This window comes from Diabrotica virgifera, chromosome 2 (assembly GCF_917563875.1).
Source record: "Diabrotica virgifera virgifera chromosome 2, PGI_DIABVI_V3a".
NCBI classification, from domain to species: Eukaryota; Metazoa; Arthropoda; class Insecta; order Coleoptera; family Chrysomelidae; genus Diabrotica; species Diabrotica virgifera.
In genome coordinates this window covers 112618300-112631419 of record NC_065444.1, presented here as the reverse complement: position 1 = coordinate 112631419, position 13120 = coordinate 112618300, and the positions used below count along the sequence as shown (strand labels likewise).

Genomic DNA, 13120 nt, shown 5'->3' with positions numbered 1-13120 from the left:
AAACTGGTATAATTAACTCACGTATAAAAATTATTTTAGCAGTATTTTGTATATATCATGTTAACTAATATTTATTTTGCTAACCTGAATATATACTTTTATATACATATTGTTTTATTACAATTAAGTTTGAAACATCTGAATAGTTTTGCTCCCCTTCCCCTTCCCTAATAAAAATATTTTCTATCAAAGAAACAACAAACACTAAACATATCAAAATAGCGTGTACCAAAATATAAAGTCACTGCGCACGCTAAATAATGACGTCACTCACTGGCTTGGTGAAGTTTAATTCGCGTGTACCTAACTTTTTTATTTGCGTACACGTTAGCGTGTACCTAGACACAGCGATTGAAAATATATTTTATGAGATATATGAATTACAGGAAATGAAATAACTTTATGTTATTTCACATTTATTCTCATAGTAACTATTTTTTTCTGGTTTTTAAGCGCGCCACGCACGGCGAGCTAAGCTATAATATATATTACAGATTTATTCGCGCTGCATATCCCGAACGTATCCTGATTTTTCCCAGGATATAAGTTTTGTTGGTAGAGACATTGACCCAAATTTACTATGTATGTCTTTGTACTCACTAATAATGCTCAAAAAATTACGGGATCTGGATTGTAATGCATTTTTTTTATAATTCTCATATCATAGTTGCGCGTGAAGTTAGGCGTATTGATGACAGTTGATTTTCAGTTCACCAACGGCAGGCGAGTATTTGCGAATATCCTATGTATATCTCGAATATGCCTACCCGAGCGATATGGGAGCGATATATTTTTGCAAATATTTTGACGCGATGGCAGCGCCATGTGGTAGAATGAAGAAATATTAATGAAAGCAGTCGTGTTGACGGATGTCATTGTCATTTCATCCAAGAATGCAAGGAAAAAAAATTTTAATTTCAATTTCAATGTATAATTTTTATTTTCGCCTAATTTTTCAGGGATCAAAAGACGCAAACAAAACATCTTTATACGTATATTCAAAGAATAATTTGTATTAAGCAAACCTTAGTCAATACAGGTAATAGTGACAAATTAAAATGTGTTCCTCTTTATGATTTTTAAGATCATAAGATTAAACACCAAAAATTATGAATTTTCAGAAAAATGTAACATTTTGTTAATTATTTCTATATTACGTGATTATTTACTTTATTTATGGTACAAGAATTTTTAACCATTATTTTAATGAGTAAGATATTAAATAAAGCACATCATGTTTTCAAAAATGTTTATGCCTACAAAATTTTCAAATTTTTTCTAGCCTTCAAGTTTAATAATTTGTATCACAACTTACGCTGTAAATAAAGGGATGTAACAATTTATGATCTAGTCCATTAATTAACTACATTTATTTAATTACTAAAAATATGTAGGTAAAAAAGTATCATCTTCCTCCATAATTACTGTTTTAAAATAACTTTCTATGTTGTTCTGGATATTATTAAAATGAATTATAATGATATCATCAGCAAATAATTTTATCTTACTTCTAAATGTAGTAGCGATAATGAATTTATGCAAATAAAAAATAGTACAATAAGAACTGATCCCTCAGGTATTTGCATTGGGGTTTATAAATTTTACTTGAATAATTTTCTCTGTCATATCATACAGGGTGTCCAGAAAAGATTGGTCGGTCATAAATTATACCACACATTCCGGGGTCAAAAATAGTTTGATTGCACCTAACTTACCTTAGTACCTAAAAATGCGCTCATAAAAAAAATTTACAGCCCTTTGAAGTTACAAAATGAAAATCGATTTTTTTCAATATATCGAAAATTATTAGAGATTTTTTATTGAAAATGGACATGGGGCATTCTTATGGCAGGAACATCTTAAAATAAAATTATATAGGTAGTGAAATTTGTCCACCCCATAAACATTTTATGGGGGTTTTGTTCCCTTAAGCCCCCCCCCCCCCCCAAACTTTTGTGTATGTTCCATTTAATTCATTATTGTGGTACCATTAGTTAAACAATGTTTCTAAAACTTTTTTGCCTCTTAGTATTTTTTACATAAGCCAGTTTTTATCGGGATGCAGCTTCTTTTTTAAGATGTTTACATAAAAATTTTATGGGCGTTTTATTCCATTAATCCCCCAAATCTTTGTGTACATTCCAATTATACTATTATTTTGGTACCATTAAATAAACACAGTATTACAACTGTTTTGCCTCTTAGTCTTTTTTTGATAAGTCACCTTTTATCAAGATGTAACTTTTTTTTCAAAATATACCAAATGATCTAAATTATAAATAAATTTTCAGATTATTAACAGCTCTCTATAATCGTACTTAATCATATACAAATATGTGGCGGATTCAACAAATATTCAAAATATCTCGATAAACACTAGCTTATCAAAAAAAATACTAGGAAGCAAAAAAGTTTTAAAAATATTGTGTTTACCTAATAGTGCAACAATAATAATTTAATTGGAACGTACACAAAAGTTTGGGGGGTTTAAGGGAACAAAACCCCCATATTTTTATGGGGTGCACAAATTTCACTTTAATGTTTTTAAGATGTTGCCGCTATAAGAATGCCACATGTCCATTTTCAATAAAGAATCTCCTGAGCTTTCGATATATGAAAAAAAAATTGATTTTCAGTTTGTAACTTCAAAGGGCTGTAACTTTTTTTGTGTGCACTATTGTATATAGATAAGTGAGGTTTAATCAACCTATTTTTGACCCCAGAATCTGTGGTATAATTTATGACCAATCTTTTCGGAACACCCTGTATAATTTTGAAAAATGCCAGTAATTTCCTCTTATTTCAAAGCTACTTTGTTGACTTTTATTGATTAAGGTAATTCGATAAGTTGACTTTCCTTTTATTGTTTTTGTCAATCGATCAAACAGTTTATCCCTAGTAAATTTCATTAGATCATCTGTCGTTTTATCCAGTCTTTTTACCTTCTTTCCTTCCAAATAAAATATATGCTTAGGACTTTATGGAATGCTTCTAAATACATATTTGTATTTATTCCCAATCCATACCTATAATAATATGCCCATGATTTCACTCAATTAGCATAGTTATGTTGAAAATAAATAGTAAATTCTTTTGTAGTGCCATTGTTGTGAAGTTCATTTAGGGTATTTTCTAGAAGATTGCTAAATTCATTTTCACTGGTACTGTTCATTAGAAGTCTTAAACATTTATATACTTCAGCTTTAACTTATTGAGAGCCATTATTTACTGTTTTTAATTGTTTTTGCCAGTTTTGATCAACATGCCAAGCACAAAATAAGCAAGGTAGCGGTAAACCCATTACACTTACCCAAGCATTATAGAAAACAGCATCATCATCACACATAAATACTTTAGCAGTTATAGATCCAGTTTCAGTTTTAATAATTTAAAAGAAATGGGCCATAAAAAATTTATCCGTTTTATTTGAAATTAAGTATGGCACAGGAATACCTTCTCCATACTCATCAACAAGAGTACTTAATAGAAAATCATAACTGTTTGTGCTATGTGTGGAATCTATACAAATGAGGTTTCTACCAAATTTCTTTAATAATTCAATCTGATACTGGGTCATTAAGATCAGAACAATATCGTCTTTCTTATACATATTATTTTCTGCTACTTTCGATTGTAATTTGTAATAAATTACAGGTGATTCATCACCTTATTTATTACACATATTATTTATCCAAGGAATCACGCTAACAGCATCATTTTGATGTAAATACATAGATTTATGTGTACAAAACTCCTTTTAATTCAAGTAGTTTCATTTCATTTTGCAGATCTTTTCGATTCAACAAATTAATTCGTTTAATTAGCAGTCATGATACTTAGTTATAAGTATTTTCAATGATAGTGTAGCCTACCAATTTATTAGAAACATTAATAACAACAGACACAGGTCTTTTTTTTAATGTGAGTTAACATAAACTATTTGCCATGGTCTTCAGGCCATAAATGTACATAATATTTTGTAGCAATGCAATTATTCTTACTTTAAGGTGATTCTGGATATGCTCTAAGTCAGTTGATGTTGACATCCATCCAAAATGCATTACCTGCTACTCTAGAAGAAATATTCATCACAGAAGAACTGAATCCCCTATAGAGAGATGCAATGGGATTTTAAAATGGAGGCATAGAATTTTACACTCCAACCATGGCTGAATAAAATAAATAATAATGCATGCACTGTGCTGCACAATTTGTGCATTGGTATGCATAATGTACCCCCTATTGGTTTAGGTGATGAAGAAAACAATCATATAGATATTGATTATGGAAATGTCAATGGAATAAATATAGAAGGTAGAATTCGTGATAGAGATCTGCTCACAGGAAGAAGACTCCAACAAATGCTAATTCAAATTAATTTTAGAAATTAATTCAATAAGTTTGGAAAAATGTATGTTCTGTGTTATTTGTACTTTATGTAAATATTGTTCTGAAGCTATTTTCTTGTGGCATTTTTATGATTAACTATTTAGATGGGAAATAAGCCACAATTAAATTGAAAAAAATAATTTTATTAACGTTTCGACGTCCAAATCGGGTGTCGTTGTCAAAATACAAAAGACTACTAAATTAAACAAAAATGTTGCTAAGTAAAAAATTCTTCTAATAATTTATTTAATCTGACTCATTTATATTGGCAATTCAGACATATATTATACATTTTAAAGTAGAAGACTTTAAAATGATATTGCCAATATTTATGAGTTGCGTTCCTGGGACGACTTAACTGAAAGATAGTTCATTCGATTACATGAAATCAACCTCAACTCAAGAATATCCATCACAAAAAAAATCATAGCATGTGATCTGTCTTTAAAAAGACAACCAAATGCAAAAAAAGTGATTTACTATGGAATCTCTAACGCGAGAATTTTACTGTCATCGTTGCATTTGGTTTTCTTTTTAAAGACAGATCACATGCTATGATTTTTTTTTGTGACGGATATTCTTGAGTTGAGGTTGATTTCATGTAATCGAATGAACTATCTTTCAGTAAATTCGTCCCAGGAACGCAACTCATAAATATTGGCAATATCATTTTAAAGTCTTCTACTTTAAAATGTATAATATATGTCTGAATTGCCAATATAAATGAGTCAAATTAAATAAATTATTAGAAGAATTTTTTACTTAGCAACAACATTTTTGTTTAATTTAGTAGTATTTTGTATTTTGACAACGACATCCGAGTTGGGTGTCGAAACGTTAATAAAATTATTTATTTAATTGTGGCTTATTTCCTATCTAAATAGTTAATTATGTAAATATGTAGTGTGTTAGCTGTTGTTTTATGAACAACATAAAACATTGTATGTAAACATTGTATGAAAATAAAACATGTATGTTATCCATGACACAGAACAAAAGTTAAAATGCATGTTTTTACATTTGTACCCTTTTAATAACCTTATCATAATATAATAAAATAAATGCAAAGAAATTTATGTCTCAGTAAGTTGGAACCATGGACGTATAAATAAAGATATATCTTTATTTATACGTCCATGGTTGGAACCATATGAAAAACTTTTTTATTATCAATTTTAGGAACAAGTTATTCTTTATAAAAGCTTTGCATGATTTGAAACCTTTAAACAACCATCAAATATAAAAAATTTTCAGTTGTATACTAGGTTTGTCAAAAAATATGAATTTTATTAAAGAGTAAACTACCTTTCATTTTTCACAATATCCAAAATTATTATTAACCCTAAAACCACGAAGTGGGGTCACCTGTGACCCCACCGCTCAAATTTTTTTGACATGCGAGTTACTCCGATGATACGTATGTTTTTATGAAAGTTCACATTTAGTCGTAAATGCAGCACATTTCTGATTTTTGACCCCACCTGAGGATAGAAAAGGCTGCTATATTTGTGTTTACTGTGCAGAACATCAATTTAGTATTTGTAAAGATTGTAAATAATATAAAAATAAACTATTCAACTTCTAACTTTGTTTATATCAATGATATCTTATAAAGTATATCGACGGCAGAAAGGCAGGACCTCATAACTGAAAATGAGTTTCTTCGCTTTTCGCTTTAGAATAAGTGTATGTGTAATAGGTGCTGATACACTTATTCTAAAGTGAAAACCGAAGTAACTCATTTTATACAAATTTTTCAGTTATGAGGTCCTGCCTTTCTGCCATCGATATGTCAAATATAAGTGCTTTTATATTTTGACTTACTCTGTATATTAGTATTGCTTATTGTTATGTAACAATACAATTTCTGATTAGAAATCGAATCCTTTATGTTTGCTAAATAAGTTTAAAAAATATTGAAATGTCGTTTATTTTTAAAAATATTTTTGGGGTCGCTGGTGACCCTACCTTGTGAAATTCAGTTCATTCAAAATAAGATAGGAGGTTTTCATACTAAAGCCATCGATACATAGGTTATTATAAAATGATGGTTTGTTTTAATAAAGCAAATAATTTGAAAGTGTCTGAATATAGTTTATTAAACACAATTATTACAAAATCAAATTTAAACCTTGCATGAATTTCTTTTTGTAACACCACCTATATACAGCATCAATTTCATATTTGTTGGTAATGAGAAGATGAGGTGCATCAACATTCAATTGATGGGCAAATTATCATCAATTGCTAAGTTATGTAACACTGCACTAGCCCTTATAAATGGGACTATATCTCTAATATTTCTTAATGGATGGTGATACAGCTGCCTATAAATCTTTGTTTGAGAAATCCAAAACAATATTTTTGAACAATAATTATAATTTCTTTACTGTCTTTTTAAATGACCCTTGTCTTTAACTGGAGTCAAAAAATGTTTAAACATGTGTATTCACTATCACCTAAAATATAGTATTCACCACATCTTTGTGGAAGAGCTGCAAACAAATTGGATCTCCTTAAAACTCTGCTATAGTGTACAGAACCTGGATATACAACAAATATATCCCTGATCATTTTCTCGTGATCATAAACCATTTGTGCCTGAAACAAAAATATGTGCCTATTGAGTGATATGAATATAAAAATTAACTGCAATCTCAAAATTGTGGGTCCAAGCACAGATCTTCTGTAAAGCTTATCAATATAGGTATATTAAATGCACTTTAAGCGCCAGACTCCACTTGTGATTTGTAGTTGTGCGATAGTTTTGTCCCAAAGATTGAACACATTGTTTCAAATACAAGTCAATCCATTTACGACTAAATAATCATGGATTGACTTGTATTTGAAACAATGTGTTCAATCTTCGCGACTGCAAATCGCAAGTGGAGTCCGGCGCTAACCCTTATACAGAGATCAGATATTTATTACCGGTGGGCATTCCTACAATGCAAATTTTGTGGTAACCTCACCACTTAAGTTCATGTGTCTCTGTACCTCTCGGGCAGTTTGTATATCAGTACTAGTCAAAGCGGGTAGTGTGTATTGTCAATATTTTTTTCTTTTGTAACCCACATAAAAATCTTAACCGGTAAAAATTACCAGAGGTCTGTTTTAAGTAAGTATTAATTAGTCTTACATGGGTGAAATGTGAAATGTTTATAATATTTTTTTGTTTTTATGGAAAAAGTGAAGAAATGGACTGTGGAAATCATCGGGGACCTTTAATGAAGATTAAATTTGGAGGAGGAAACTTTGCAAAAATGGAATTGCCATTTAATTTTGTCACAATTTAAACTCTTGCAGATTTTTTTTCATGGATGTATAAATTGTTGTCAATGCTATTTTCTGTTTCTTTGTAATTCTATGTTAGGTTTATTTGTTACAAAAATCAAAATTTTTGTTCATAGCATTTATGGCCGTTTGTTCCAATAGACCAAAAATGTTACCACAATTATCGTTTATTAGATTATTCTTTAAAAAACTTGTATTATATTATTAAAAATCACTCATTTCACCAGCTCTCCCATATCTAGAGACTCCAGAAAAATAATAATGCATAATTTTTATGTTTTCTTTTTATTAGCTTTACCTATATATCGACTCTATTTTATAATGACCGGTAAAAAATACTGGGGCTCTGTAACATTGTAATAATGGAATGTCTGTAATTAAGGGTTAAAATGTATTTGTTGGTGAGGAGGACAACTTATTGTATCTATCATTGTCTAATGAAAATTTCTGTTAAATTGTTTCATATTTATACACATTTAAAATAATATCCAATGTCTTTGGGTAATAGATAGTACAGATAGTTTAGAGAGGTTTGAAAACTATGAATGGATAACTGGCCCTATTTGTATACATAAACTAATTTTCAAATAAATTGCATGTCTAAGGCCCGGTTTTTCAGTGAGAGGTTAAAATGTTGGTTAGCTAACCTAGTTTAAATTTTAACCAATATTTTAACTGTCCTAGCATTTTTCAGTGCTTTAAACCAAGTTTAAAAAATTTCAGTTAGCTAACCACTTTTTTTCTTATGTTGGCTGCAGTAATTGTACTTGCGCATGTGCAATTCGAGAAATAATGAGCAATTTGACAGAAAAAAGAATGTGTGTGTACTTTGTACGCACCTAAGAAGTTATACTTATATATGATTTCAACGAAATAAATATACTTTCAACAGGTTATTTGTATTTAAAGATTAAACTAATTTTTACTTACTACTTTCCAAAAATTTTTATTAAAACAATACTAAAATAAAAAAAAAGTTAGATAACACAAGGCTTTGAACCAGGGACGTCTCGATCTCCGGTCGAACGTGCTACCACTGAGCTAAATCCCTTTGCTTTGACAGGTTACAAGATTTCTCATACATACTGACAAAATACTTTAAAATTTAAAGGAAATATACTTACTATTATTATAAAATATTTTATTACTGAGGAAGACAAATCCAAAGACACAAAAATTATAATAAATAATACATTTACTAAAAACACTAATATATTCTTTTAATGACTTATTTGCGCTGATACATACCTACATAATTTGAAAGATTAGCAACGAACTACATACTGTCTGTCCTGCGCATGCACCAGGCAAGTATAAAATTTCACCCTCGATCGCAAAGAAGTATAACTTCAAAAGAATATATAAAAACAATTTCATAACCAAATTAAAAAAAAATGTTTAATGGAATATCAAGTTCGGATTCTTTATTTAGTTCATAGCATCTACCTCGGTTTCATAACAGAAGAGACCATTTACAATTACTGGGACGATTTAGAATTTTTTTGCCGATTTCGTTTGTCAAAGACCAGGGTGATATTGCTATTGGAAATTAGTAGCCAGGAAATAAGAAGTCGAACTGTGTAGTAAATAATTATTTTGCTGTATAGACATAATTATCTTTTAAAAATATTACTAGGAATCATGCATTAAATCCTGTTAAAGTATGTGTAAACAAAGATACCTGTTACAGTTATAAAAACATATTTCCTTACAATTCCTTCCTATTATAATAACCATAATAATATATAATTTTCTTATAATAATAACAAGGAAGAATACTTCCCACGATAAAAACAAAATACCTAACTATTCTCTTCAAAATAAACATTCCAAATTCGACTCTGATGCATTCACTGCACCCATGCACAAGCGTAACCACAAAATTCGGAGTTAAACCATCTAACGAGTATCAGTTAAAATCTTGGTTAATTTAAACGGGCTTAATCTCTAACCTAGTACTGAAAAACTGATTAACCATAAATATTTCGGTGACTGAAAAATAAATAGGTTAACCCATCACTGAAAAACCGGCCTTAACCCTGTTTAACTAGGTTAACTCTGTATATGTAATTACAAAAATATTACATATTTTTACCTGTATTGAATATTTTTGTTCCTATTTTAATATGAATCTGGATCTTCCTTTGGTTTATCGATTTTCACATAAGCCCCCTGGGAAATTGCAATAACGAAAATATCTTTAAATAGTCTGTTTTTCATTGTCATTTACTCATTTGGCCAACGAACGTATTCAGCAGATAAAAAAGTGATTCTCCTTACTATTTTGTGTAAACAACTTTTGGATGTGTTGAATGGACCTGTAACATCTCTAAAAGTAATTACCTCATTAGCATGAAAATGGTCAAACATTTTAACGGAGAAATCTTTTGCGAATCTCCTTTTTGATAATGAGAATATTTAGAGTGCCTAAATCTTTCTGATAAGCTTACCTACTACTTTTACTCTGATGATGCCAAAATGTTCCAGGACATACTTATCGCCATCGAACAAAGGCACAGTTTCCTCAAAATAATCTAAATTTTTTGGTACTCCCTAAGTGTCAATTCCTTCTAAATTCTCATCGCTGGATGGATGTAAAATGATCACTCATCTGTAAATAACAATAATTCATTAATAAATTAATACATAGTGATAAAAATAATATGTGTACTGTTTTTAGTTCCATATTTATAATGTATTAAAATGTAATAAATACTTACTTTTTTATCTTATTTTTACCACTAAAAAAATGTAAGATTTAGTTATATTTATATAAAAATATGTATTATCACCTCTAAAAATAAATAAGTAATAAGTTAACCAAAAAGTTTTTGGCAAAAAAACAACAATCAAACCAAAAATCTGACAATTTACAGTCAGGAATTGTCAACTGTCTCTTGTCTCCACCAACAAAAGTCAAAGAGACATGCAGCGCGAATAAATCCGAAATCTGAAATATATATTATTGGCTGTGAGTTTCGACGGTAGCGCTCTCTCGCGGTTTGAAACTTATACTTTTCTGATAAAATTTATGTATGTGAAATATACAAAACGAGAAAAATAGATACTTATCTAGAAAGACACAAATTATGAACTGAAATATTATTGTAACCTGATTACTAAATGAATACACAGAATTAATAGTAAAATTAATTATGTTTTTTTATTTTATTCATTATAATTTTAATATTTAATATATAAGTTCGTGCGACTGGATGACTGCTTACGCAAGAGACCATTGAGAAAAAGAATACGTTTAAATGAATTATTTAACATTTTAAATGTTACCTCTGTTTATTTTTGTGTGCTTACTGATTTGCTTATTAAAATTTGTAATTTGTATGAATTGTAATTTGTTTGAATTCTATCAAAATGGATATTAAACACTATACTGGATTCAAGTCTTATTTCCCATGATATCCAATTTCAATCAGCAACACCAAACAAGGAAAGGATTTAGTAGATGCAGGACATGTACGCAATGTTTCCGAATATAATAAATGCATCCAGTACTGTTATATTCAGTATTTTTACATGAATCAATACAACAGCTGCAATATCTTGTTTTCTTTTTTGAAAAATCCATATTATCCGCCATTTCAGTTTATGAAGTTTATCAAATGCACAAAACAAAACTGCCACTAACACAGCGTTGCCACATTTTATTTAGAAAATCTACTGTAAGTTTAGCTTACTAAAATCTACTTATCAAAAACTAAAATATACTATAAAACTTTATTAATATATTTGTATATAATTTAGGACTTTTTATAATAAAAATAACAGCTGACTAACTAGAAATTTTTTTTATTTAGCTAATGCCTCGACAACTAATGGGCATTGGCATGGTGATGGTACAGTGGATTTTACCAATTAGGTAGCTAGTGTAAAGTCGACTTTGCACTACATGATTTATCATGTGATTTGTCATATGATTTTTCCCATGACGAGTCGCATGACAATGCTTATGACAAAACAATGCAAAATCATATGACAAATCACACAGTGTAAACATGTAAATTTCACTCCATGACCAAATCATATGATAAATCATGTAATGTAAAGTCGACTTTATGTGTAGTGTGTGTGTTGAGTAAGTATCTTGTTACTTTGCAAAGTCGATGTCATTGTCTTTGCAGAGACGCTAATTGTATCCGAACGTCTGCGGTCCCCCCGATGGGTACCGATCCCACAAGGATAGAAACTATTTTCATTTATTAATTTATAATAAACGAAAAATTCTCTACCCTGCTGAGATTCGAACTCGCGAGCAGTCGGTCCTTTCGGTCCAAAGGTAGGCGCTCTTACCACTGAGCCACAGAGGGAGTTTAACTAGAAATTAATATGACTGTTTGTAAACAAAAACAAAACTTTTTTATATTTTAACTGTGGAACAAAATGACCAACTATTATTAATTTTTATCAGTTTTATATTTAATATTTGTATATAATATTTTGTCATCCGCTGATTTTAACATCTGCATGTCTGGATCATATTTTTCAAACAATTATTTCGCATTTTATATTAGAAACACGCAAACACAATATTTGTTGTTTTGCAAAGTTACATATATTATAATTAGGCCCGGTCTTTTCACCTCCGAATAAATATTTATTAGGAACTTTATCCGGCAGATTACATGTAAATATGTCAAATAAACCTCCGAATAACTTTTATCCGGAGGTGAAAAGACCGGGCCTTAGATATTTTAGTTTTCCATCGTTAGCTTCTAACAGGCTCACCGAATGCCAGAACTCTTCAATAACACCTGAAATAGGTACTGATTGCACTGCTATACTTGAAATCTGCAAGTTTGTTACACCAGAATCCAGTTTCATTTCTGTTTAATATTAATCATCTATGTCCTGGGGCTAGATTCCGTGCACTGTAGATATCTACATTTCGCTTTCTATCGATGTCAATTGTCGTGAAAATATTTGAATTTTTAGCTTTAATTGAATTATTTTCTAGTTTTGCTAGTTGATGCTGAAGTGGCACTTAGTAAAACAAGAAAATATTTGAATTAAAACTAAAAATTCAAATATATTGACATTGATAGAAAGCGGTCGGCGGTGTTAGCGATTGTACACAGAATCCCACCCCTGAATCTTATTTTTGGTAATGACATTGGGAAATTGTAACAAAATGTCTAAAAATTAATTTAGAAATGGGGTAAATACTATTAAAAAGCAAATTTTATTTTTGTCATAAGAAAATGTTGAAATATACCAAAAATCTATTAAAAAATATTGCCTACTAGAATTTTTTAAAAAATATCAAAAATTTACCAAAAAAGTAGAAACCTACTAAATGTGGCAACGCTGCACTAACAGCGCTGGCGATAACCGTCAAATCTCATCTCCTCTACCCATGGCGCGCCATTTAAATTTATCAGATAAATGCACAAAACTGCCACTAACAGCGCTGGCGAAAGCT

The 13120-nt window shown here is 29.9% G+C and overlaps 2 long non-coding RNA genes across 2 annotated transcripts; one reads left to right on the top strand and one right to left on the bottom strand.

Annotated features, from left to right (window-relative positions):
- Positions 1 to 460: 460 nt before the first annotated feature.
- LOC126880190 (uncharacterized) lies at positions 461 to 5974 on the top strand. The gene is made up of 2 exons (XR_007696470.1): positions 461 to 1039; positions 4008 to 5974. It is a non-coding gene; the product is annotated as an uncharacterized LOC126880190 (long non-coding RNA).
- Positions 5975 to 6462: 488 nt separating this feature from the next.
- On the bottom strand, positions 6463 to 10626 carry LOC126880189 (uncharacterized). Its single transcript, XR_007696469.1, has 4 exons — positions 10404 to 10626; positions 10134 to 10294; positions 9779 to 10012; positions 6463 to 6990 (listed from the first exon to the last, which is right to left on the bottom strand). It is a non-coding gene; the product is annotated as an uncharacterized LOC126880189 (long non-coding RNA).
- Between the last annotated feature and the right edge of the window lie 2494 nt (positions 10627 to 13120).